Source organism: Podarcis pityusensis (genome assembly GCF_964106645.2).
Source record: "Podarcis pityusensis genome assembly, chromosome: 4".
NCBI lineage: Eukaryota > Metazoa > Chordata > Lepidosauria > Squamata > Lacertidae > Podarcis > Podarcis pityusensis.
The window spans coordinates 75,745,563-75,771,483 of NC_138027.1; the positions used below are offsets into that span (position 1 = coordinate 75,745,563).

General features: G+C 41.9%; 1 protein-coding gene and 1 long non-coding RNA gene across 2 annotated transcripts in view; one reads left to right on the forward strand and one right to left on the reverse strand.

Moving 5' to 3' along the window:
* NPAS2 (neuronal PAS domain protein 2) overlaps positions 1-25,921 on the forward strand; it is a 99,375-nt gene that overhangs the window by 8,852 nt on the left and 64,602 nt on the right. The gene's annotated exons all lie outside the window — the stretch shown is intronic.
* Positions 1,146-25,921, reverse strand: part of LOC308475889 — a 32,212-nt gene continuing 7,436 nt past the window's right edge. The window contains exons 2-5 of the long non-coding RNA XR_013985485.1: positions 7,176-7,278; positions 4,859-4,971; positions 2,857-3,503; positions 1,146-2,612 (exon numbers count right to left, since the gene is read on the reverse strand). This is a non-coding gene — a long non-coding RNA (uncharacterized lncRNA). The remainder of the gene's footprint in view (positions 2,613-2,856; positions 3,504-4,858; positions 4,972-7,175; positions 7,279-25,921) is intronic.

Below are 25,921 nucleotides of genomic sequence, written 5' to 3' on the forward strand. Positions count from 1 at the left end.
TGACATGGGGTTAAGAGTCTCATGCTGATCTGACTGAGCTATACTGGAACTCTCAGGGCAGAAGCAGGCTGTATTCAATGAAGTTATTGCATGAGTGCAACAGGACGTCTAGTCTGTCTCCTTCCCTGTGCGCCCCACCAAATCTGCTCTGGGGATTCTCCCAACCCTCCATTTGTTGCAATTAGGTTCCAGACTTATAGCAAAGCATCCAGAGAAGTGGCTGAAAAATAAAAAAAACTTTTGAAATTAATCTCCTGTAATTATAAAACCAGTTTGATTTTACCTTTGTTTTTTAAAAACTCAATTATTTTTTAGAGTTACATGAGCAGGCCCAGGCCACTCCCAGCTTTTGAGGCCAGTTGGTGCCCACTAGGGCTACTAGATCATGGGTTGAGGTGATAGCCAATTTTTAGTGTGGGTTTCATGCGACGATAACCATAAATTACTCAGAATTAAGCTCCACGGGGATTGTTCCCTGATAAGCTGGTACAGGACTGTAGCTGAATTGGTTAGCTTTGAAGGTGCCACAGAAGACTGCTAGCAAGGGACATCATAAACCTCCAGACCTACGAGTCAGATTGTAAGACATGGATAACATTGTAAGAAAAACAACTAATTGAGGAAAGGAGAGGAAACATGAGCACTGAAAATGCAATCTCACTCTTTGCCATCACTGTAGAAACAGGATTGCTTTATATCTTTCTTTCAGTGGGCTCTGAGGGTAAGCAATTTGCACACTAAGGAATGAACACATTATCTAGGTGCGTGTTTATTTCAGTGGGAGTTCTCTCTCCTTGACATGTAGCTTAATTTATTTCAAATGTCGTTGAGTAGTCAGTCACAGATGTTTCCTTGTTAGAAGAAACAAAAGTACAAAACAGATTCTTTCTGTGCTGGGAAGCATCTTGTACACTACAGATATCTGAGAACTATAATGAGCCTTAAATTAAACTTTCCCCCTTGGTTTTATGCCTAGAATTGAGTGGTTTGCATTTACTTTGGTCTGATGATTGATTTGGAAGAGAGGGAATTGTTACGTGCCACCACCCCAATCTCCACAGCAGTGCGAAATTCCAGGGGTTACAGGTGCTTACCCCAGGATTTGTGTTTCCTTTTGGAAATAAGGCACAGCGGAGACTGTGGTGTCTTTTTGATTTATGATTTATTTACACATATATACAACCTGAGTCTACAGTGGAGAGGGTCCCTGCATTATGCTCCAAGAGAGTCTCTTGCTTCTCCCATAGACCCAATGGCCTTAGATCCAAAACATAAACCAGCCTTGTTCTCTGCCTCCTTTTTCCAGCCTGTCACAGTTTTGCTAGCACATCACTGCCAACTGTCCCCCTAAAAAACTAACACTGGCCTTTTGTCTTGCTAACTGAAAACCAGGGTCTGGGGTAGGGTTTCACCCATCATTTGGCTGTTTGGCACTGAATCTCCCAGTGTCCCATCCGCCTACCTTTTGTTAGATCAACAGCTCAGCCATTATCAAGTGATTATCTCATGAGGAAGCTGGCCTGTGTTATTTCTTGCTAGATTCAAGGATTTGGGGGTTTCCTTAAATTCTAACGCTTTACTGACTCCAGAGATTTTGGGGGATCTTGAGTCCCTCCCAATCTCATAACAGCACGTTTAAGATGCTGGGCAAAGTGCTCATTAAGGCCACGACTAGATACAAATGCATCTTCGTATTTAACAAGTGGCTACAGGGATGGTAGCAAGTGGAGAGAGGATATCGCTTTCCTCTCCTTTCCTGTGGTCCGAAGGAAGGTCCTGACTCTGAATTTGCTATTTGCTTTGGGCGGAAATATGCCACTGGGACCAGTTTGATCCTCATTTGGATGGGCCTGGGCAATATATTGCTCTATTTTTCTTCTGCATAAACACACACACAGAGAAAGGCTAGCTGTGCTGGGGAAACTGGGCTACACAAGGGGGTGGGTGGCAGAAGAGGCATTGACCTTCCTCCAACTTGGTTCAAGGAAGATGGGGGCCAGACTGTGCTATGCTTGAAGGAGAAGACAAACGCTTTCTCCTGGCATGGCCCATGTACAGATGGCTTTCTTCTGAGGAGGCATGAAGGAAACAGGTTCAATAGGAGTTAGAAACTTTCCAATTATACATCTCTGACCTTTGTTTGACCTAGACCCTCAACTTGACTTGCTGCTTTCCACCCCCAAGAGGCAAAAGTGTATATTCCTGTCATTCCTTAACCTTTGTTTCATCCAGACCCCAGCCTGCCTAGCTTCCTGGGGGACAAGAGTGTGTCTTGCTATGATTGCTTGACCTTTGTTTTACCTCTGCCTTATCTGTCAACTCAGGTAACTGCCATTATCTCGGATTTGAGAGGCACCTCTGCGTAATATAAATGTCATGCAGTTTTAGGTGTTCATGCACAAGCTCCACACCCAGTGCCTTCATGCATGCCCTCCCCACACAGCCGCTCCCTGATCTTTCTGTGTTGTACAGGAAAGAGCTGTAGTCTACTTGTGATATAGCATGGAGGATTCTTGCTATATCCTTTTAAGAGTTAGCAGCAGCTACACTGATTCCTTTGTATTTTTGGTGTTTTCCATTGAATTGGCATAAGATTTTCCAACATGGACTAGCTAGGTACAGTGGTACCTCGGGTTAAGTACTTAATTCGTTCCGGAGGTCCGTACTTAACCTGAAACTGTTCTTAACCTGAAGCACCACTTTAGCTAATGGGGCCTCCCGCTGTCACCGCACCACCGCCGCCCGATTTCTGTTCTCATCCTGAAGCAAAGTTCTTAACCTGAAGCACTATTTCTGGGTTAGTGGAGTCTGTAACCTGAAGCGTATGTAACCTGAAGTGTATGTAACCCGAGGTACCACTGTATTGGGGAAGATGAGAGTGGGAGTCCCTGTTATATAAGCAACTTTAATAGCTGTACAGACACAGCCCAACAGCTATCTAAATTAAATAAATATTTCCAGTCTGTCCATTTCACTGCCGAGCCTCTCTTCCCCTTCCTTGTGACCTGTCTATACACTGTATTTCAGATTATACATCACATGCAGAATTGTGCCTCCATTGCAAAGCAACTGAAAAAGAATTAAAACTAATGGGAGAAATAAAACACATAGGATTTAATTCATTTTTGCTTTTCTGTATATTTTCAATATAAACAACAGATGATCTCAAAGTTTTGTTAAAAAACAAAAACAAATCACATTCCTATCTTGTGCTATCACTGCAACAGTTGTCAGGATTGGGACAACCACACACCCCAAGACACATGCTACATTTTAGTTATGGACAGCCACTTACTTGGAACCAGAAAGTGCTTTCAGAAGGCGTTTAATCAATTGTCAGTCTTTATGTAGAAATTCAGAAAGGAAGAATGACTTTTGCAGATGTCGTCAGCTGTTCTTTTGTACATATTCTGGCTCTTTAAATTCTTGGTTTTTCATGTGATTGGCTCGCTCTGCTTCTTATGTAGGTGAACTCTGATTTCTAAAGATCTCCTGCAACGTAACTTTGAGGGAGAAGAATTAAGTCTTCAGTCAGCTCCCATTGCTATGGATGTATAAATATATTCTGCAGCTGTGACATTTACAGCACTTTGAAAACATTGTTTGTTCCGTAGGTTGTTCTCAAACTCCTGCCCGCCCCCTTCTCTAGCCAACAATTTCAACAGCTCTGTAGCATGGATGATTTAAGACAAGGGGAAGATTGCTCTCCCTCACTGATCCATTATGTCTGCTTTCCCCTTACTCCCAGCATGTGTCTGACAGTGAAGCAAGGCTTCCATCTCCATCATATTTCTCACTTCAGGCTGATGGAAAGCAATCTTACCTAGACTGCAGTAACATAAAAGCTGAGAGTTGCGATGGACAACACTTTGGCAATTAAATAGGAATATACTTACAGCACCAACTGCTACAGTTGATTCCCCCCTCCAACAAAATGCCATTCTCCTAATGCTTTCTGTCACTATATCTAAATGTAACCAATCCATGGATGAAATGAAATCTCAATTTTTCAGGGAAACTGACTAGTAGCGGTCAGCTCCCGAAAAGTAGGTCAGTAGGTCACTAACATAAACCTGAAGTGAAAGAACATTCCTGACCTGCTGTATTGGGCAGGGGGTGGGAAGGAAGATGGATATTCAGAGCACTCTTAAAATACAGTATGCGCTTTGAAATTCCATGGCATTTTTGTCTCAAAGTGTAAGTAATAAAAGATAAAAAAAAACAATTCCTGAGTAGAATATTTTAGGGGCTGAAATATCTTTACTTAACAGTCATGAGGGAAAACTTACTTCCGAACTGATTTCATGCTACTGTGGTTACCATAGCAGCAGAAAGCATTTAATTAAAAAAAGGGGGGATTTCACTGCCAAAATGTTACAGAAGTTCCTGGACCCTCTTGCCTTTCAAGAGCATAATTACCTCCATTTTTTTCTTATTTAATGGATGCAGTTCCCATTTTCACAGCATGGACTCACACATATATGGGTACCTATCATGCCTTTCTCCTGGAGAATTTGGAGGATTTTGTTTTTGTTTTGTTTTGTTGTTTTACATTGGCAATGTACCTATTTTTATGTTCTTGGTGTACATTTAGTTTTAGTATACATGTGGCCTGTTGTTTATACTGAAACTGACTGTCCTGATTAATTTAGCTTATACAAGTCTAGCCAAAGCGTTTAATGTCTTAAATCACAAGTGGTCAGCAGATACCATGGTAGTCTCTTCCATCATTCCAGATTTGCTGTAAGTTATGGTTACTTGTTCAATGCTAAGGGAAAGCCAGTTTTCATCTGCTCGAATAACAGTTCCTTTACCATTGCTTCATGCGTTATTGGCTGCAGTCCTAAGCATACTTAACTTACAAGTGTCTGATTGAGCACGTCTGTTAAATGAAACAAATGTCAGAGGCTAGTAGCTAATTCTGGTTTTCCTTTTCCCAACATTTTTGTGACATACAAAAACAGGGAGACACTGAAAAAAAACAGGTAAGTACCAAGTAAATTTTTGTTGGTTCAGATTAAACCTTGACTATATTCTTACTCAAGAGCTGGATTTTGCAACTTTGCTTGCATCCTAAAACTCTTAAAAGGGTGGATCTTGTGACTCGGTGCAATAATTAGGCCCAAATCAGTGTCATTGTGCTTCGCCCATTTTTCAAGGTTCTACAGTGTCCCCTATCTTGATGGAAAACCAGGGCAAATTAAAGTCCATAGCTAGCAATGTGTTGTGGGCATACCTAGAACATTTATTGTAGTGTTGCTATGAAGAGACGGTAGAGAAATTAAGCCTCTACTTCTGGTGCTTCTCTTTAAAATAATACAGTTATAAAGATTTCCTTAGTTCATATTTCTTAATAAACATATCTAATTATTTCTAGCTTGGCATGGAGTATTCTAGCAAATACAAGCCAACAAGCCAACACAATCTATTTATACATTACAGTGGATGACAGAAATAGGAGATTATCAGCATTTAATAGTTATTTTCTTGCCGATTCTTAATGAACACTAGAGAAGGGACTTTCAGCATTCACTAGTCTGTCAACAATACTTAATTGTTTATAATTACACTAATATAATAGCTCTAGACAGATCATTCATTCACCGATTTAGGGTAAGCAAGCCAACTTCTAATTTTTTTGATTCTAGTTTTCCCACCCTGTAAATTATAGACTAACTACATTTCTAGGTTCACACATTAATTCTCCCCCCAACACCACCATTAGCATTGTGTCCAAGCCCAGCCACACAGAACTCAATGCAGAGGCTCACTTGCTAACACTTAGAACATGATCCCAAACCACCAAACATCTTTAACTTTGCTCGGTCTGGAATGAGCAGGTGTTCTTGCAGATACAACAGGGGAAGTAAGCACTGGTTCACACTCAGAACCCCCCATGGGGTTCAGAGGAGTACAGGCTCTGGGTGTACGTTAATGCCTAATTATGGGCCTCTACCAGTTGCTAGGACGCGAGTGGCGCTGCGGGTTAAACCACAGAGCCTAGGACTTGCCAATCAGAAGGTCAGCGGTTCGAATCCCCGCGACAGGGTGAGCTCCCGTTGCTCGGTCCCAGCTCCTGCCAACCTAGCAGTTCGAGAGCACATCAAAGTGCAAGTAGATAAATAGGTACCACTCCGGCGGGAAGGTAAATGGCGTTTCTGTGTGCTGCTCTGGTTCGCCAGAAGCGGCTTAGTCATGCTGGCCACATGACCTGGAAGCTGTACGCGGCTCGCTCGGCCAATAAACCACCTCTTTCAGCTGCCTCGGGAAATCCATCAGACTGCTCAACCAGACCTGCATTGTTCTACTTGTCATGACTCAGTACCTATTCCTACTGTCATTCAATGTCTCTTCCTTCTGGCTTTATCCTCCATGCAATCCTCTTTTGTATGGGGTGCCTCTGAGAAACCATTTTGTTCAGCCTATTGAGTTGTTTTCCAGGAGGCTGCTTGATGCTTCTCTCAGGTCTGCTAAACCTCAATAGATGCCCATGGCAGTGGACCTCTCCAAACCTAGCTAGCTTGCCTTCCTTGCTTCTTCTTGCCTATTATTTTGCATCTTAGTCATGTTTGTTGTTTCCCGCTGAATAACCACGAGGCATGAGTTGTGTCTGTTCTCTTAAGGAGAAGGGTTTTCTTCTATTTTTGAACCATATTAGGACAGTTCTAAGGAAGTCAGGTTGTTGCTTGTTGCAACGCACATGATTGCAGGACTCGAGGGTAACCTACAAAGGTGTACAGTGGTACCTCGGGTTAAGTACTTAATTCGTTCCGGAGGTCTGTTCTTAACCTGAAACTGTTCTAAACCTGAAGCACCACTTTAGCTAATAGGGCCTCCTGCTGCTGCCACACCACCGGAGCACGATTTCTGTTCTCATCCTGAAGCAAAGTTCTTAACCTGAGGTACTATTTCTGGGTTAGCAGAGTCTGTAACCTGAAGCGTATGTAACCTGGAGCGTATGTAACCTGAGGTACCACTGTACCAATCTTCAGCCACCTCATCACGGCCTTTCTGTTGGATGCTTATAGGCACATCACTATTGGACATTAAGGGAGACTGCCCTCCAAAGGATTCAAGCCCATCCAGGGACGGTTGTGGGCAGGCTTCCTGCATTGCAGGGGGTTGGACTAGATGACCCTCGGGGTCCCTTCCAACTTTATGGTTCTATGAGTTACCTGTGTATAAGCTTGCCTTAGCTGGCTCTCTTGTTATTGCATAACATTTCATTTCGTGCTTGAAGTGGCAAAGCCATTTTCCTTGTTGACAACCATTTTGGCACTGCGAACAAACAAGCAAACAATAAATATTATATTTAATGCTAATTCAAGTAGCTGTGTATAGGCACACTACGAGAGCTGCTGTGATATGCAATTATCTCCTGATTAAAAATGCCCCGCAAATCCATGTTTCTGCGGGGTTATGAGCATGTGTAAACAGGGATATAGGCAGACCTGTTAATATCCCTCACTTCTATTTAGGGACACTTGGTTTAGTGTACATAGAGCCTGATGGAATGCACGGCATGGAATCGTTTTTTTGGATTAGAATTATAAACAATATGTTTAACATATGAAAGGCTAGAAATCTGAAATGAAGGTTTTGCCATGTGGGGCATTGATTTTTAAGTTGGCAGTGACAGCTTTTATCCTACAGAAACATTTTTTAAAAAAAAAACATTTTAATCCCATGAAAAGTTGAAAATAGCTTCGTACAATACTTGTGTGCGTCTCGCTAAGATGGAGCTTTTCATCCTTGACCTACTTCTGCTTCCTGCACAATATACCTAATGAGTAATAATGACTTCAGAAAGGGCAGCTCTAGAGAAAAAGCTGAAGTAATGCCTTAAGATGGTGCCTATGAAAACATCAAACAGCATATTTTAAGTGAGCCAAATAAAAGAATCTGGCTGGCTTTTTTTTTAAGGTTTAATATTACAAAAGCACTGGAGTGCTAGCATCGAAACTTCCTTTTGCAATAGTTAATGGAGGCTGCTGTTACCATTTTTGTTAGATGCTAGGGAAATTGCCAGTTTCTTATTAATTTTGGATTGGATTGATTGTGTTGCTGTCCCACCTTTTCCTCCAAGGAATTCAAGGTGATGTACATTTGACTCCCACAACAACCCTGCGAGGTGGGTTAGGCTGGGGGACACCCAGTGAGCTTCATGGCCGAGTGGAGATTTGAACCCTAGTCCAACACCCCAACCATGATTACATCACACTGGCTTTCAAATGAAGAACTGTTTTATTTATTTGATACATTTATATCCTTCCTTTCTTCAGGGTAACATAGGGGTCCAGGAAATCTCCCATCTGGGCACTGACCAGCTTAGCTCCCTCTCTCTCATTTTAACCCTTCCCTTCTCCCCCTTTATTGCAGTTCATCCACCTTATTACATTTTGCTCTTGAGCTCCTCTTCCCATGAAGATCTTCTATGTGGTGATTATGGATAAGAATAGGGACACTCCTCACCCAGTTCTCCTTTCTTACATTTGAGCTCTTCCTTCCATTCCAGAGAGAAGGAAAGAAGAGGAACAAATGTATTGGGAAGAGAGAATCGTGATTTTCCCAATTCCTTTGAAACAATAAGTTTTAATCCCCCCCCCAACGTTTCTAAGGAGAAATAATCACCTCAGAAGACATTTGAAGTATGCACAACATGCTTCCATTATTTCATGCGCAAGGGTTGTTGTTTTAAAACATGTGAAGGTCCTCACTAGATGCTTGCAAGAAAACATGTTTCCTCATTACATTTAAATGTGCTGCTATTTAAGGGGGAGGGAGAATTAATGAGCAACCCAGGAATAACTGACAAAATCCTGCATAGAAATGGAGCTTTCCTGAGTCTTCAGAATGCATGCCTGCACCTTTCATAGATGTCTAATCTCTTAATTACAGAAAGCCAACCTAGTATTTCATGTGCATACAATAGTTCTGACTCACATATCCAAGAATAAAAGTAACACCCATGCCTGTTGTTCAAAAGACATCATGATTATTAATAAACCATCCTTTCTATGGCAACTGTAACTGTACCTCATCATTTGAAAAAGAGGGCTCATTAAAAGTCATATAGAGCTAGAGCAGGAGTTGTAGCCAGTGTGGTGCCCTCCTCCAGATATTGCTGAACTCCAACTCCCATAAGCCCTAGATAGCATAGTCAATGATCAGGGATGATGGGAGCTGTAGGACCCAGCTACACTGGCAAAGAAAAAGAAGTTTCTATGTGTTGTATATGTATTATAACACTGTGACACTAGGTGGCGCTGTGGAGTTCTGTTTTTGCCAACCCGATTTCTCATGCAATGTTTATAATGCGTTTAACTGAAACGCTTCTTTGATGTGTCTAGATCCAGCTTCATAGACTACCCTTCACCCCAGGGTCCCAGCATGCAAATACATAAAATTAGAACCAAAACTGAACAAGAATATTAAAGCAAGCCAATGTCCATTCCATGTAGAAGTTTCTTAGATTAGAACCCATCTGCTTTATTTATCTGACTGGCTTGGCGGGAAGTTGTGATCTTAAACCCATACCCTCTGAACTGTGACTAAACTGAGGCATTCTCAGTGCTTTCTGAAAATGCATTTATTTTCTGAGGCCTTTGCTGGCTGTTTTTACCAGTTGGCTTCTTTTTAACTGTTGATCTAGCAGCTGCAGTTTTATTCTGAATTATAAGGTTGTTGTGCTTATGTTGTTGTGCACTGTCTTGTCGCTGTGCTTGAAAGGCAGCACAGAACTATTTTTAATTAGCCTGCAAATTTTGCAGCAAAGCCCAGGCTAGAATTTTCTCAGCTCGGTTCCCTTTCTATAGAACTAGCTTTCCTTGCAGCTGGCTTGGAAACGCTTTAATCTGTGCAGAGTTAAAATTGTCAAAGATGACTACGTGCATCACACACTACAACAAAGTAAGGCAGCGCTGCAAGGGAACTTGCCTCTAGGCTGTGTCTCCAGAAGGCACGGAGACAGTAGGGTGGAAATAAATTCCCTGAACCAAGTACAGTATTAAAAGAGATGCATTTACACTGGGGACACCTTTCAAACTGAGAGCCACAGACAAATTTCCAAGCACATAGACGAGACTCTACAAAGCCAGTTCTGAGTATTTAGACATCTGGAAAAAGAGCAGGAATCAATGCCCCTGCTAATGTCTGGGCCTGCCATTTAGTGCTACCTGTACCATGTATTAAGGCACTCTTCTTCCAAAGCAAAGGAAGCAATCTGCAGCGTGCACATTCACGTCAGAGGATATAAGCATTAAAAACAAGATTAATCTTCTTTTCAGGATCAAGCAGAGGAGAATGCTAGTGATATTTCTTCTTTATGACAAATATATCTTCCGTAATAGCCCAGGGAATACTTCTAAGCTGCTGGCAAAATAAATTGCTTCTCATCTAAAGTTTCCTTTCATTTAATATATCTCAGTGTGAAAATCCCTTTGATTCCAATTGGCATCACTTGGGGTGAGCTGTAGAGAGAATGGAGCCCTTTCAGAATTAATAAGAGCAGGGCTTTTGACTTCTATTAGCAAACAGGAGTAGATTATTTTGTTCAGGATCTTGTGTTGCTGAGCTGCTGCCAATCAGAGCAGTAAAGGTAAAGGGTAAAGGGACCCCTGACCATTAGGTCCAGTCGCGAACGACTCTAGGGTTGTGGTGCTCATCTCGCTTTATTGGCCGAGGGAGCTGGCATACAGCTTCTGGGTCATGTGGCCAGCATGACTAAGCTGCTTCTGGTGAACCAGAGCAGCGCACGGAAATGCTGTTTACCTTCCCACCGGAGCGGTACCTATTTATCTACAGTGGTACCTCGGGTTAAGTACCGTACTTAATTTGTTCTGGAGGTCCATTCTTAACCTGAAACTGTTCTTAACCTGAAGCACCACTTTAGCTAATGGGGTCTCCTGCTGCCGGAGCACAATTTCTGTTCTCATCCTGAAGCAAAGTTCTTAACCCGAGATACTATTTCTGGGTTAGCGAAATCTGTAATCTGAAGCGTATGTAACCTGAAGCATATGTAACCCGAGGTACCACTGCATTGTACTTCATGCTTTCGAACTGCTAGGCTGGCAGGAGCAGGGACCGAGCAACGGGAGCTCACCCTGTCGCGGGGATTCGAACTGCCGACCTTCTGATTAGCAAGCCTTAGACTCTGTTGTTTAACCCACAGCGCCACCTGCGTCCCAGAGCAGTAGACAACATGTATGTATTTGTTTAGAAAGCTTTATGGGCTGCTGAATCAGAAGACTGGCTAATAGAACTATCAATATGACACAGATAAAATCAGCAGTACTGTAAAAAAAACCTCAAGTATACATAAAATGATTATCAATAAAACTCAGTAAAACTTTTTGAAACAATTGTGGATAACAAGAGTACATGTCTGGGTTGGGTTTGTGAAATAAAAATGGTATCTAAAACATTATAGGCTCTGTCCTCGTTTTCCTGGGTTCCCAATCCTCATGGCAGGTAGAACATGCAAGGTATCCCATTCTTACCCAACAGGTAACCCTCAGAAGGAAGTGTGAGGCTACACATCTCCCACTTAGGAGCTTGTCCACATTTCCACTTGTCCCACCACTTTCTCCTGGGGAAACCTGCTCTTTATTGCTGAAATGATCCGTTGAGTTTTCTGCAGATTTGACATTTGCTCCGATTCAGTAGTACAGCATTGGATTCCACGGCATCCTGTATCCCAGCTCTGTGCCTTGCTAAGAGGGTTCTGCCTGGAGTTCTGGCTCTACTCTTCTGCTTCCCAAAGACCCTTACTGAAAAATCCAAGCCTTGTAGGGCAGGAAAACAGCCTGCCCCCTCCACTGTTTTCCTGTGTCGTGGAAGCTGAAATCCTAAACCACCCCCGCCACTGCCAGTGGTAACCATGGGAACTCCCCGCTTGGTCCACTGGAAGAGAATCTCTTGGCCTGATGATGTTTTTTATTGATAGATTAATGACTTGCTTCCAGCAACTTTTGCCATTATTTACAACTTCTTGCCTGGCATCTTCCCTTCTTCAATACTCCAGATATTATCTAAATTCTAGAGTTTATTCATTTCTAACATTCACTAACTCTAGCAGTTATACGTGCCCTTGCACCCCCAAACTCAATTATCCCAGATCTGTAACATTATATTCATAATACTCATGGACATCTCCTTATTCAGCATATCCTATTTACTGTAATTCACGAAGAGGGAGACAATTAGCTCAGTTCCATGCACTACTGGACCATGAGAAGCTAATTTCTATAATCTGTGCATACTGTGGGCATGCTTTGCGTAAAATTTGCAAGGAAGCAGACTGCAGAAAACAGTAGTCTGTGGGTTCTTACTGTTTTAATGCGGAATTTGCTTTTATATGAAAAGAAGTCGGCATGTGTTACAATAAATAAAATAGAGTCAAATACAAGTATTTGTGGGTTAAAATAAGCCATGCTGTGGGACTGTGGCATCTGCTCAGTTATATTCTGTGAATTTGCAATCCCCTTAAACAAGGAAGATCCCTTCTGAAGCCGCAGTGCACATGAACAAATTATATGAATTAAGACTGTGCTCCTAAACACTTCCTGTAGGGGGTAAGCTGAACTGGATGCAAAGCTGCACTGAATTCATTAATGTATGTGCACAGGAATGTGCTCCCAAATGCTTTTGTTCTCAAGTTAATTTAAACTAAGGCTGATTGCTTCCAACGTTACATGTGTGGAGCAAATAGCATAGTATGATTTTAGTCCACCCCACTAAAAGAGCATAAGAAATACTTTGGGGCAGTCTGTTGAGTATGTATAGCATTGCATTTGACAAGTGGGTTAATTGAAATGAAGGCAAATGTGACCCTCCTCTACAATTGGTCCTTCGGGCATCAAGTTTAATGTTACTATTACTGTGTTCAGAAACGTTCTGTGGGAAAGCATAGTGACGAGCTAAACTTAGTTCTTCACCGCAGAAACACAGAATGATGTGGATTAAACATGACTCAAACTCGCCGCGAGAAATCTCCGCTCGGAAATTCTTGTAGCTCTTGCAAATATTTCTGAAGGATTATAACAACATAAACTTTCCGGCATAGAGAAACGTGAAAGTACCACAACACAACACTTCAATGTGCACAATCAAATCACATGCATTAGGGTCAACCTGCCACTAGTGTTGCCGTAGGGCAGAATCTTGCAGACCATATTTTATGTTGCAGAGCGAATTCTGCAGACGCTTTACGGTGCAGATTCTAGAGCTGATTGTCAGCGGTTGCAAAGCGCAGCTACGTCTCTATCAGTCAGTCCCACGCTTGATGCACAACATCAGGTGTGGGGCAGGTGAGCGTGGCTTGGTTTGGCCGAAGTTGCCTTACGGACTTAATGGAGAGATCTGGTACAGAACCAAGGTAGGGGTTGCTATGTTCTGCCTTCACTGCCAGAGGCAGCATGCCTCTCAGTACCAGTTGCAAGTGGACAGGTGCATTTATGTCCTGTTTGAAGGATTCCTAGAAGCGTTCAGTTGGCTACTGTGAGAAGAGGATGCTGAATTAGATTGGCCATTGTACTCATGCAGCAGGGCTCTTATTTCTTAGGAAAACTTGAAGCATCTGATCTTTTCAAATTCTGCACTGATCCATGCCTCCCAGACTTTGTGTATTTTATATAGAGCAACCGTGTCACAGAAAGCAAGAAAAAAGGAAATCTGGTGATCAGACCTGATCAGAGTCCTGTAGTTTAGTTGTTGCTACTACTCTCCTTTGCCTCTGCAATATCCTCTAGATTACATGCTCAGCAGGCATGAGTCACTGCCTGTAACACTCAAGCTAAAAACTAGCTGCAATAATTATTTAATCCAGTCATAAAAGGCAGTAAATGCTCTGTGCCCTAGCAAAGAACTACTGAATGCCTTAAAAGAAATGCCCCCCCCACCTTATTCTTTGCAGTTCTACATCACAGCAGTTGTACCAAGTGAGCTAAGCTGATACAGTCTCTTGGAATTAAATCAGCAGGTCAGAGTATGTTCTCTTCATTTTCATGGATGGAAACACATTTGAGTTCTGCTATGGATGGAAAAGCTGTAGTCCGGTACTTCCTTCCTTCTGGAATTCATAATAGGAAAGATCACATGAGAAGTACTTCCATGGTTCCAGTTACAGATGGGTAGCCGTGTTGGTCTGCCATAGTCGAAATAAAAAAATTCCTTCCTGTAGCACCTTAAAGACCAACTAAGTTAGTTCTTGGTATAAGCTTTCGTGTGCATGCACACTTCTTCAGAAGACACTTCTTCTTCTGCACACTTCGTATCTGAAGAAGTGTGCATGCACACGAAAGCTTATACCAAGAACTAACTTAGTTGGTCTTTAAGGTGCTACAGGAAGGAATTTTTTTATGAGAAGTACTGTGTACTTAAAAGGTACTTAAAAAGCACTTAAAAAGGTAAAGGTACCCCTGACCGTTAGGTCCAGTCATGGATGACTCTGGGGTTGCAGCGCTCATCTCGCTTTACTGGCCAAGGGAGCCGGCGTACAGCTTCCGGGTCATGTGGCTAGCATGGCTAAGCCGCTTCTGGCGAACCAGAGCAGCGCACAGAAACGCCGTTTACCTTCCCGCTGGAGCAGTACCTATTTATCTACTTGCACTTTGACGTGCTTTTGAACTGCTAGGTGGGCAGGAGCTGGGACTGAAGAATGGGAGCTCACCCTGTCACGGGGATTCGAACCACCGGCCTTCCAATTGGCAAGCCCTAGGCTCAGTGGTTTAGACCTCAGCGCCACCCGCGTAATGTAATGTAATGTAATGTAATGTAATGTAATGTAATGCACTTACATTTGTTTTAAAAACATACACTCCACATTTATTTATTTATTTTAAAAAAGATCTCAAGGAATCTTGCAAGAGTAAAATGCTCAAATAACCTCTTTGAGGTTTCGGTGATTAAACCAGCAGTATATAAATACTGTTAAATAAAATAAAATGTATCTCACAATGTTTTGAGGCATTTTACAACAATAAAACAGCCAAATTAGCTGCTTAGGGGTTATTGTTTTTGATTAAGCAGTTTACAAAGCCTGTTAAATAAATACAACCAAATTTTTAAAAAATCAGTAAAAAAAAGCATGACTTACTAAGATATAAAACATAAAACAGCATCATGAAAAGCAGCAGTTAACGTGTGCAGAAATAAATAACACTTTAAAAAAAAAAAATCAGTCATTCAGAAAGCGATGATCTAACTATTACTATGATTCTCACCTCCTAGATGATGTTCTGCTGAGCTATAGCTCTTACCCTAATAAATAACTGCATGCTTTGATTATACTAGCTGCCTATTCTTGTCACGCTAGAAATGCTGTTGATGATTCCTGGATCAGCCAGCTTGTTGATACCAAGAGAGTGGGCACATTTTCAATTTTTATTTTAAGGTTGATGCATATGTAATACAAATGTATATGCTGCACCTGCGTATGATACAAGTTGTGGTTGTTTCCATAGAAACCATACAACTAAGTCATACTGGGGAGAAAGTATTATAGACCCTATAATATAGACACTGGAAGAACACATCTATACCCAAAGCACTATTCTCATTAAAGGCCTTTCTGTACAATTTTTTTCTCCTGCCCAATAAATACTTTGGTCAAATTACTGGGGAAGCAACTCTCAATAAACAGCCAGTGTGTCTGACAATGCTATATGCAACATGTTCTCCGAAAAGATTATTGGCTTTAAGAAAAATAAATTTGATCTGGGCTTTCTTGGTCTATTCAAGTGCACATGTCATCAAAACACTAGGCCTATTTTGAACAATGTGACCCTTTCTTGGATAAATAAAATCTGAGTCTAGTGGCTTGGTATTCATGTAATCATGGTGTCTTTGCCAGCAAGTTTTTTTGGTTTTTTTTAGATGGAGTATGTTATAACAACTGAATGGGTTCTGCATTATGATAAAGTAGGTCAAGCAGCAGTGGAGTTGGTTTTTTACCATGCTAAGGTTAACAAGTCGCATGTAACATTTGCCTCGGGAGGACAATAGCATGGCCTTGGTGTACATGATACCACAGCGGGATATCAATAGCTTCGGGTTCCAGTTAAATGGCATCATGGTGTGCTCTTTCAGGCAAAAAATTTATATCTACAATTGTTTGACGATGATCTCCCTAGCGTACACGATGGAACCTGACAGTTTAAGGAGTCCCACACATATATTGATGGAAGCCTTTGCAACCTTGTCCCACCCACCGATCATTTTTTTTAGCATAAAGCAAAGAGCAAGTAGAGGTAACAGCAGCAACTGAAACTAATAGCTCTGATGGCTTCTCATCCTCTGAACAGAACCATATCTACCTTTACACTTCAGCTCTTTAAAAAAGCAATTACCCCAATAGATCCCAAAAGTCAATGATAGAGAATTCTGAAAATTTCAGACCCCATTTTAAGAGGAATGGGCACTATACCACAAGTACAATAAAAATACTTAATCAAAGGCAAATGGTCATTAGCATGTTCCATTGAGTAGTGTCACTTTTTGCTATTATTTCAGTAAACTTTGCTATACAAATTAAAAAGCAAGAAGTAGAAATTTTTCAATAACAACACCTGATTTCCAGGTATTGGAATTTCTATATTGAAAAGGGAGGGCAGGGGTCAAGACTGTACCTTTTCAACTCTGTGATTTTAATTCCCCTTGCTCCCACCTGTTACAAAATTCACCATCCTGCTTCCAGGAATATGAAGTGCATTTGCACTTCTAGCTATATGTTCTCCAAGTCTTTGACTATTTATTCCTCATCCCAGATCAACAGCTCAGTTAGAAAGAACCATATGTAGCACTTTAAGACTGTAACTGTCAGAAGTACTTCCTGATGTTAAGTCAGAATCTCCTTTCTTGTAACTTGAAGTCATTGGTTTGAGCCCTATCCTCCAGAAAAGGAGAAAACAAACTTGCTGTATCCTCCATGTGGCAGCCTTTTAGATATTTGAAGATGGCTATCATATCTCCTCTCAGTCTCCTCTTTTCCGGGCTAAACATACTCAGTTCCCTCAACTGTTCCAGGCTTTGTTTCCAGACCCTTGATAATCTTGGTTGCCTTGCTCTGCACACATTCCAGTTTGTCAGCATCCTTCTTAAATTGCGGCGCCCAGAACTGGACACGGTACTCCAGGTGTGGTCTGACTAGCAGAATAGAGTCGTACTACTGCTTCCCTTGACCTGAACATTAGACTTCTGTTGATGCAGTCTAAAATAGCATTAGCCTTCTTTTTTGCTGCTGCATCACACTGTTAAGCTAGTGGTCCACTAAGACCTCTAGATCCTTTCCACATATACTGCTAGTAAGCCAGGTGGCCCCCATTTTGTATTTGTGCATCTGGTTCTTCCTGCCTAAGTGCAGAACATTTGTCTCTATTGAAATTCATATTGTTTGTTTGGGCCCAGTTCTCCAATCTGTTAATTTCATTTTGAATCCCAATTGTGTCTTCTGTGGCATTAGTTACCCCTCCCAGTTTGATGTCATCTGCAAAAATTCCTTCATCCAAGTCATTTATGAAGATATTGAACCACAACAGGTCCAGGACAGGACTTTGTGGCACCTCATGCCTTCACCTTTTTTCAAGATGATGAGGAACCATTGATGAACACTCTTTGGGTTCCATCCAGCAATCAGCTACAAATTCACCTAATAGTTACCTTATCCAGCCCATATTTTACCAGCTTCCTCACAATAATATATTGGGGGACTTTATCAAAAGCTTTACTGAAATCAAGATAAACTATGTCTGCAGCATTCCCCTGATCCACCAAACTTGTAACTATTAAAAAATAAGAAATGAGATTCGTCTCACATGACTTGTTTTTGAGAAACCCATGTAATCACAGCATCCTTTTTTAAGTGCTCAGGGACCGACTATTTAATTACCTGTTCTAGGACCTTTCCTGGTATTGATGTCAAGCTCACCAGTTGGTAGTTACCTGGGTCTTCTCTCCCCCCCCCCCTTTTTTAAGATGGGGACAATTTCCTGCCTCCTATCTGCAGTGACCTGACCTGTTGTCTACAAATTCTCAAAGGTTATAGATAGAGGCTCTGCAATTACATCCGCAAGCTCCTCTAGTATCCTTGGGTGCAGCTCATCAGGCCCTGGAGATCTGAATTCACTTAAAGTAGCTAAGTGTTCCCTTGTTTCCAGTACATACTGTCATTTACTAATTATATACCACTCTGGGCAGGGAACTGAGTCATTGATCTGATTATGAATGAGGCTGCTGATCTGGTCTGTATCACTGAGACCTGGGTGGGTGGGTGAGCAGGGTGGAATTGGTCTTACCCAGCTGTGCCCACTTGTGTACTCGGTGCAGCATCAGGGCAGACTTGAGGGTTGAGGAGGGGGAGTTGCAGTGGTCTGTGGAGATTCTCTCTCATCCTCTCTCTCTCTCTCTCTCTCTCTCTCTCCCTCTCCCCAGGCTCTCTGTCCAGTTGTGGGGGTATCTCGAGTGTATGTTTGGCATTGGGCATTTGGGACAGATTAGATTTTCTGCTGGTTTACCACCTTGCTGTCCAGCAGTCTCCCTGCCTGAGCTAACAGAGCTGGTCTCAGAGGTGGTGTTGAGGACTTCCAGGCTGCCGGTTTTGGGGGAGTTCAACATTCATGCCAAGGCAACTGGCTCTGGGGTGGCTCAGGAATTCATGGCTGCCATGACGGCTGTGGGACTCTCCCAACATGTCACTGCTCCAAAGCATGTGTCAGGCCACACCAGGCACCCCCAATCTGCAGCCCTCCAGATTTTTTGACCTACAACTCCCATGATCCTTAGCTAACAGGACCAGTGGTCAGGGATGATGGGAACTGTAGTCCAAAACATCTGGAGGGCCAAAGGTTGGGGATGCCTGGGCCACACTCTGGACCTTGTTGTCTCAAGGTGAAATATACTAACAACAGAGAAAGTATTCTTTGAATAAGTTAAGACTGAATGCTCATTTAGTAGCCAATATCCCTGCAAATAAATTAGGATAAATGCTCAATGTACAGGATGTGCTCCAAAATATTAAAGTGCAATCCTGATTCCACTGAGGCTATTATTTATTATTATTATTATTTAAATTTGTTAGTCACTTTATCTTCCCCAAAGCCACCCAAAGCAGCTTATAAACAAACCAAAACGTAGATAAATTAAAACCAATGGGGGTAGGGTTTACATTTGAAACATTCCACCTACTAATAGCTAATGTTAGCTGTGGATATAAGCTTTTTTTACGCATCTCATCAGATTGAATGCATTTGATTTCTTCACTGCTGCAACTTGGCTGCAATACTGGCATCATGTCATTTCAGCTGCATCCTTTATTTCAAGTACTTAAGAACTGCTTTCCTTGTGTCCAGCAGCTGGCATTAGTCAGAGTGACAAGGGGTTAAACCGTTTCCCAAATAATTTTGGGTGTAATCAAATCATTCCTGGATTTTACAAACTTAATTCTTTCTGTACTGGCCTTTTAAAGACTATACAGATTAAGACTATTTCAGCCTTTCCAGCTGTTCCCCTGAGCCCGGAGTTAGTTATTTATATAAATATATCAAGTAAAGCACTAAATAGATCCAGGGCAACACTTTGTTTTAAAAGAGCACAGGATGTAGGCATCATGTGCACACATTTATCTTATTTCCAAAACTGGTCTGAACAAAAGACTGGTAGAAGGCAGAGTTGGCCTAGAGTCAGAATCTGAACAGTTTCATACATCCTGTCTTCATTTTCATCATAGATTAAATCCAAGCAGATTCCCAAAACAACAGTGAATTTGTAAATCATACTAATTATATAGAAACACTATTGCAAGCATTTGCTACTAATTTCTGAAACATCTCAGAGCAGGGTGCCATCTTGGGAGAGCAAACAAGACACATTGTGACTCATAAGACTGATCCCTTGGCTCCATTGCAAATGGCTATTTAACTCTGGATCCGGATGCAGTTACTATTGTGCATCTATATTTTATCACTAATCATGTGGCTGGCTTTGTTACGGTGTCCTTTCTTGCTTGGGTATCTCTGGATTGAAACCCGGAAGTAATGCAAATATATATTATAACAGCCTTAGGTAATAACATTTGTGGCAGTGGCACTGAAGTTTCTGTTAACGATTGGCTGACATAAGAAAGGAGTAGCAGAAGAATTTAGGACTGCTCTGGGCTTAAGGGCCTCTGGCTGCCATTGACCAAATTCCTCTTATCCAAGAGAGCACAGGACTTGAAAAGTAGGAGAAGCAAAGGCCCAGTAAAACAGGGGCTTGGGGAAGTTACAGGTCAAAGAAGGGGAGGAATTTTTGGAAACTGGACTTGGGGTTTGGGAGAGGGAACCGACCAGAGGAATGAGGGGAAGGGGGGAAATGGCCCGAAGTCAAATCCAAGAAGAAAAAGAAAATGGGCTAAGGAAAGAGCCCAGAGAAAATTACAGAGATAGGAAATCACGAATGTATTCAAAGAACTAGCTAAATATTTGGCTGTAGGGCTAAAGTATGAGGAAATACAATCCTGGTGTGAGTGAGGAAAAGAACACTGGGTTGTTGTTTTTGTGTGTGGGTGTGTGGGGATAATTAATTGAAGAGGATCTGGAGAGGAATGAATGTTGTGGGACATCTAAGGAGGGAAGTAATTGGGAGGAATCTGGGGCAACCAGAACCCAATGAAAACTCAATGCAAGACATAATTTTTTAAAAAAACTAAATCATAAACTAATAAAAGTGTGCCTACATGCTGAAGAAACCCCATCAGTTTTTGGTTTTTTTTTTAACAAAGTCAGAAAAATGAATTGTACGGAATAGAAACAAAGACATTGCGATGAGGAGGAATAGAAAGTAAGTGGTATGGTTTTCCAGATTGTTGTTGAACTTAATAGGGCCTTTTCAGGTTGTCATTGTTGTTCTAAGGGCAGCTGCAAATAGGTAATAAACAAATTAAACCCTGCATGCCTATACGACAATCAACACAGGCAAATTAGCAAAGGCTTTTCTGAGATCTTCTTGGAACAAACTGCTGTGATGTGCCCCTCATAATGTTAGAATGCGTGCCTTTGCTTTTCATGGTCCTATGAATGCTGACTAAGTCCAATACACTTTCACACGCTCCTTGTTGGTGGGCGACAATGGATATGTTCTGCTTAATGCCATTTCACACATTACACCATGATGGTGGTGGTGATGATGATAAGGCAAACCTGTGTTGCCACTGAGTATATACTCAACAATATATACTCAACAAGGAGCTGATGCACCTGATAGAGGAGCTCATACACAGCTCAGCTCTTTGTGCATTCACTGAGTGCGCGAGAGAAGAGTATGGTCATGTGCGCTGGCCACATCCCTGATTCTGATGTGCCGCTGGCCATGCCCCCGATACGACCCTGCATTAGAGAGAAAGGTTCATTGTGCAGCTCTCCATACTTCTGGAAACCAAACCATAATTTATTGCAAAAAACAAACCCCGATTGCCCTGCACACATAGCATCCTTTTCTTCTTAATGCTCAATGTGTAGCTGCTGAGGATGGGGCTGGGCAGCCTGGCCTGTGACTTCAATCCCTTAGTGCTCCCATGGCTATGGAAAGGTGAATGGTGAGAGCCCATTATATATATATCCCTTGGGCCTCTCTGATAAGTACACCTGTATTATACATGTTTCCAGTTCCATGTTGGCTGCGTGTTACCTGAAACGTTTTCAGTGTAGACCTGTGACATTTACCATATACCTAAAAATGTGGCATGTGGCTGTCAGACTGAGATCTGTGTGTCTTGTCCAGCTATGTAGCAGAAACTTAGTGTTTGTTTTTACTCTGTGTGTGTGTGTGTGTGTGTGTGCACGTGTGTGTGCATTGCAGTCAGATTGATTGTAAATAGCGTACTTACATAAAATATTTGGTTTTTTAAATGTGAAGGGTGGATCCACCAAAATGTCACATGGCCCTTAGTGACAGAACATCTGTTTTGCAAGGGGAAGGGTTGGGTTCAATCCCCAGCAGGGTAGGGTTGGGAATGTCCCCAGCCAGAAAATCTGGAGAGCTGCTGCCAGTCAGTGTAATAATAATAATAATAATAATAATTTTATAAAATTTATACACAACTTGATGGGGTGGGACTTCAAAAAACCCTACAGAGTTATATGGATCAATGGTGTGACTCAGTGTAAGACAGGTCCCTATGCTTCCGTTTTGGGACGCGGGTGGCGCTGTGGTCTAAACCACTGAGCCTCTTGGGCTTGCTGATCGGAAGGTTGGCGGTTCGAATCCTCGCTCCCATTGCTCTATACCAGCTCCTGCCCACCTAGCAGTTTGAAAGCATGCCAGTGCACGTAGATAAATAGGTACCGTTGCAGCGGGAAGGTAAACAGCGTTTCTGTGCGCTCTGGCACTCGTCACGGTCCTCCGTGCACCAGTAGCGGTTTAGTCATGCTGGCCACATGACCCAGAAAACTGTCTGTGGACAAACAGCAGTTCCCTCGACCTGAAGTGAGATGAGCGCCGCAACCCCATAGTCGCCTTTGACTGGACTTAACCATCCAGGGGTCCTTTACCTTTTGCCTGTGCTTCCATTTCCTTAGATTCCAGTACTGTGCTATTCCTGACATCACAAGGAGGAACAAACTTGTTCTAATATTGTTTACAGCCAATCACAGCAGCAGATGTTAATGGCAACACCTTTCCTGAAAGCTTCCTTCATTTTTGGGGTGGCGGCAAGGAAATGAAAGGCCTCTGCGCTCCATCCTGTGCCTCGTAACTCACCCAAGGCAATACATTAGACCTTCGGTAAAGTGCAGCTTGTCACATCTTGTTGTCTCACTGCTTGTTATAAATAAACATGTTCCTAATAACAGTGATCTGTCTCCTTCATGACCTGACTCACTGGAGTTGTTTGGCATTAGGAACAAGCATTTCAAAGGAAGGAATTTTGGTGGTAGCAGAAATGAAACGTGAAAAGGGCACCGTGAGGGTAGGGTTAGGGCAAGCTGCATCAGACTCTGTAAGCTGCAATGCCTACATTTTTTAATGGACTTCTTTCACTACATATTCAGTTGTTTTTGACAGAAAAGGAGGTGACTAATTGTTCTGCCTCTTTCTCTGCATTGTAGAGTGTGCAATTACAAATTAATTTGACACTGACTCACACTTTGGCATCAAAAAACATTTACTGATGTTTTCAGAGGGGAGAGGGCTGGGAAGGTGCCAAAATGCCAAGAAATCACCACGATCAAAGAACTTTTGTGAAAACGGAGTGCGGCACCCACGCCAGCCTTACACTTCCCCAGTCTGCTGCTCAAATGAGCAGGGGAATTGCCGAAAACACCATGAAACCACTGAATTGCAATATACCAAGAAGTCCAGTGCTATCACTTGTGGAATGAACGGACACCATGAATTTACCATACTATACTTACTCAACGGCTTATCATGTTAGGATGTCTGCAATACCAGCACAAGTGTTTGTTGTGAATGACAGCCGTTAATTACATAAACACCATGGCTGTAGTTTTCTGCATCTCATCGCCCTCTGACCTCTTTGTCAGTTTACTTGAAGGATTGCCTCACATTATATGTGCCGTCTGGACTACTTAAATCTGTAGAATCGGCATTTTTAGAAGTGCCACGTTTGAACTTTGCAAGAAATTTATCCTTTGGTGTGGCAACACTTACACTGCCCATTGATATCAGGCAGGCTCCTGTCTATGTGGCCATAAACTCTCCTCAGCCACATCCCTCACTGGCCCTTCTTCACACCCTCCTTGATCATATTTGCCTTGGAGAAAAGTCTCCTAAAGCTCTGATAATACCTCTTGCTTGTCTGGATGGAGGTTGGAGAGTGGTGTTTTTGCAGAAACTAGCCTATTATATAAGGGTCAGATTTACATTTGTTGTCCTGTTCACATTTGCCTCTGGCTCTGTCCATGACTGGTTGCCCAGGAGGAAATGTGACATTAGGTTTCCCCACCCCCTTACACACACACACATACCCCTGCCAATTGAGGACAGCACTTCACACATCTGACAAAGTAGGCTGACAAAGTAGATGAAGCCTAAAGTTATTTACTGAGCTTTCAGAATAGCCAACAAGCACTAGAATAGTTGCTCTATCACTTGTCTTGTCATCAAAGATAATCTTCATAGCCTTAGTACCACATTCTGGCAATGTGCTCTAGAAATATCAACAGCTGAAAGAAACAGGAAAGGAGCTATGGGGAGGTGGAGGGAGAACACCATTTACCCCATCATTATTCTGAAACAGCTGATGTCATCCAATGCCCCTTCAAAATATATTTGGGGGTGTGCGTTATTGGGTTGCTTTTGTTTTTATTTTGATTATGTATTTTGTGTTTTTATATTGTGATTTTATCCTGTGAACTGCCCTGAGACCTGCGGGTATAGGTTGGTATACAAATTAATAATAATAATAATAATAATAATAATAATAATAATAATAATAATATTTTAATGCCAAATACCTAATAGAGATGTGCCATGCGTCCAAAACTATTACACTGAAATCTGCCTGCAGATTTATCTTTATATGCTGTGACACAATACAGAAGGCTTCAGCACAGTACAACTCTGACAAGAGGATTATACAAATTCATGTAGGATAGGGTTATCAATGGCTATGTTCTACCCCCAGTGCCAGAAACACTCTGTGTGCCAGTTGCTGGAAGTCACAAGTGAAGAAAATACTATTGCCTTCAGGTCCTGCTTGCAAATATCCCCTAGGCATCACTGTGAGAACAGGATGCTAGATCAGGTGGACCTTTGTCCTGATTGGGCAGGGCTTTTCTTATGGTCTTATGACAATCCAAGTTCAATGTCATCTGTACTCTATGGGATGAAGGAAAGCAATGGGAAGCAACTACTTGCAAACTTGGAACTCCTATTCAGGGAAGATTCATTCACGTAGCTTGTGCCCCAGAGATCTCCAAAGACTTATGCTTTGTTTGTTAAGTGTGTGGAATTGGCAACCACATTTTGTAAACTCTGTGATTTTAAGGATTCCCACACAATGGGATTTTTTCTAAGGTGAACACTTATCAACAGTAAGTCCTTTTTGTTATGTTTTTGCTGTTTTGGCAGACTTCTGTTGTGTTGCTGTTCTGTATATTGTGATCTACTCTTCTGTTTTCCATAGCTGTAAGAATCCCTTAGTATGCTTTTTTGGGTGTACACTTCCCTTTCAAGTGTATACTTGTTACTGTATAATGCAGGAAACAGACAAGAGTTTGCTAATGGAACAGGGAGCTGTAGAGGCTGAGCTGACCCTGAAAATCAGTTCAATTGCCATTATTAGTCTTAGCCTGAACCAAAACACAAGGACCCACAGATGTTCTGAGGTTGATGCTGCCGTTGTGCATACATGCTCTTTTAATTGTTCCTAGTTTACTAAATAGTTGCTAGTTTTTGAGAAGATACAGGTGGGCCAACTGTCCGTTTTACTGATTGACCTGTTGTGCCTGCTTGTTCCCGCTAGTGATTCAGACTGAAACAATATACATCAGATCAGGATGTCAAGTACTGATAGAGTCCAGTTCTGAACATTGCATCTGAAATTGTGTCCAAATGGTATTTGTGGATCTTCATGAACAGATGGAGACACAGGCAGAAGTAGAGCATTGACAGAATTTTTATATCAAATAAATAAAAAGATAAATGGAACACTTTTACAGAATACATGCTAAAATTAAGCTGCTGGTCAGACAGATATATGTGTTAGCATAGTGGAAATAACTCATCTTATGTACAGTCTCTGAATAGCAGTAACAGATGGAGATTATAGTGCTGCTCCAAAAGGTTTTCTTTTTCTTTTTCCTTACAAGCATTTCTAAGGGCAAGCTAGATGTGGTGTTAAATGTATATTTGCATCCAGTGTGCTGGTGTGCTGCTGTTGTTTTAAATGCAAATAGCATCAATTGATAATAATCAGGGCCACAGCAGATGG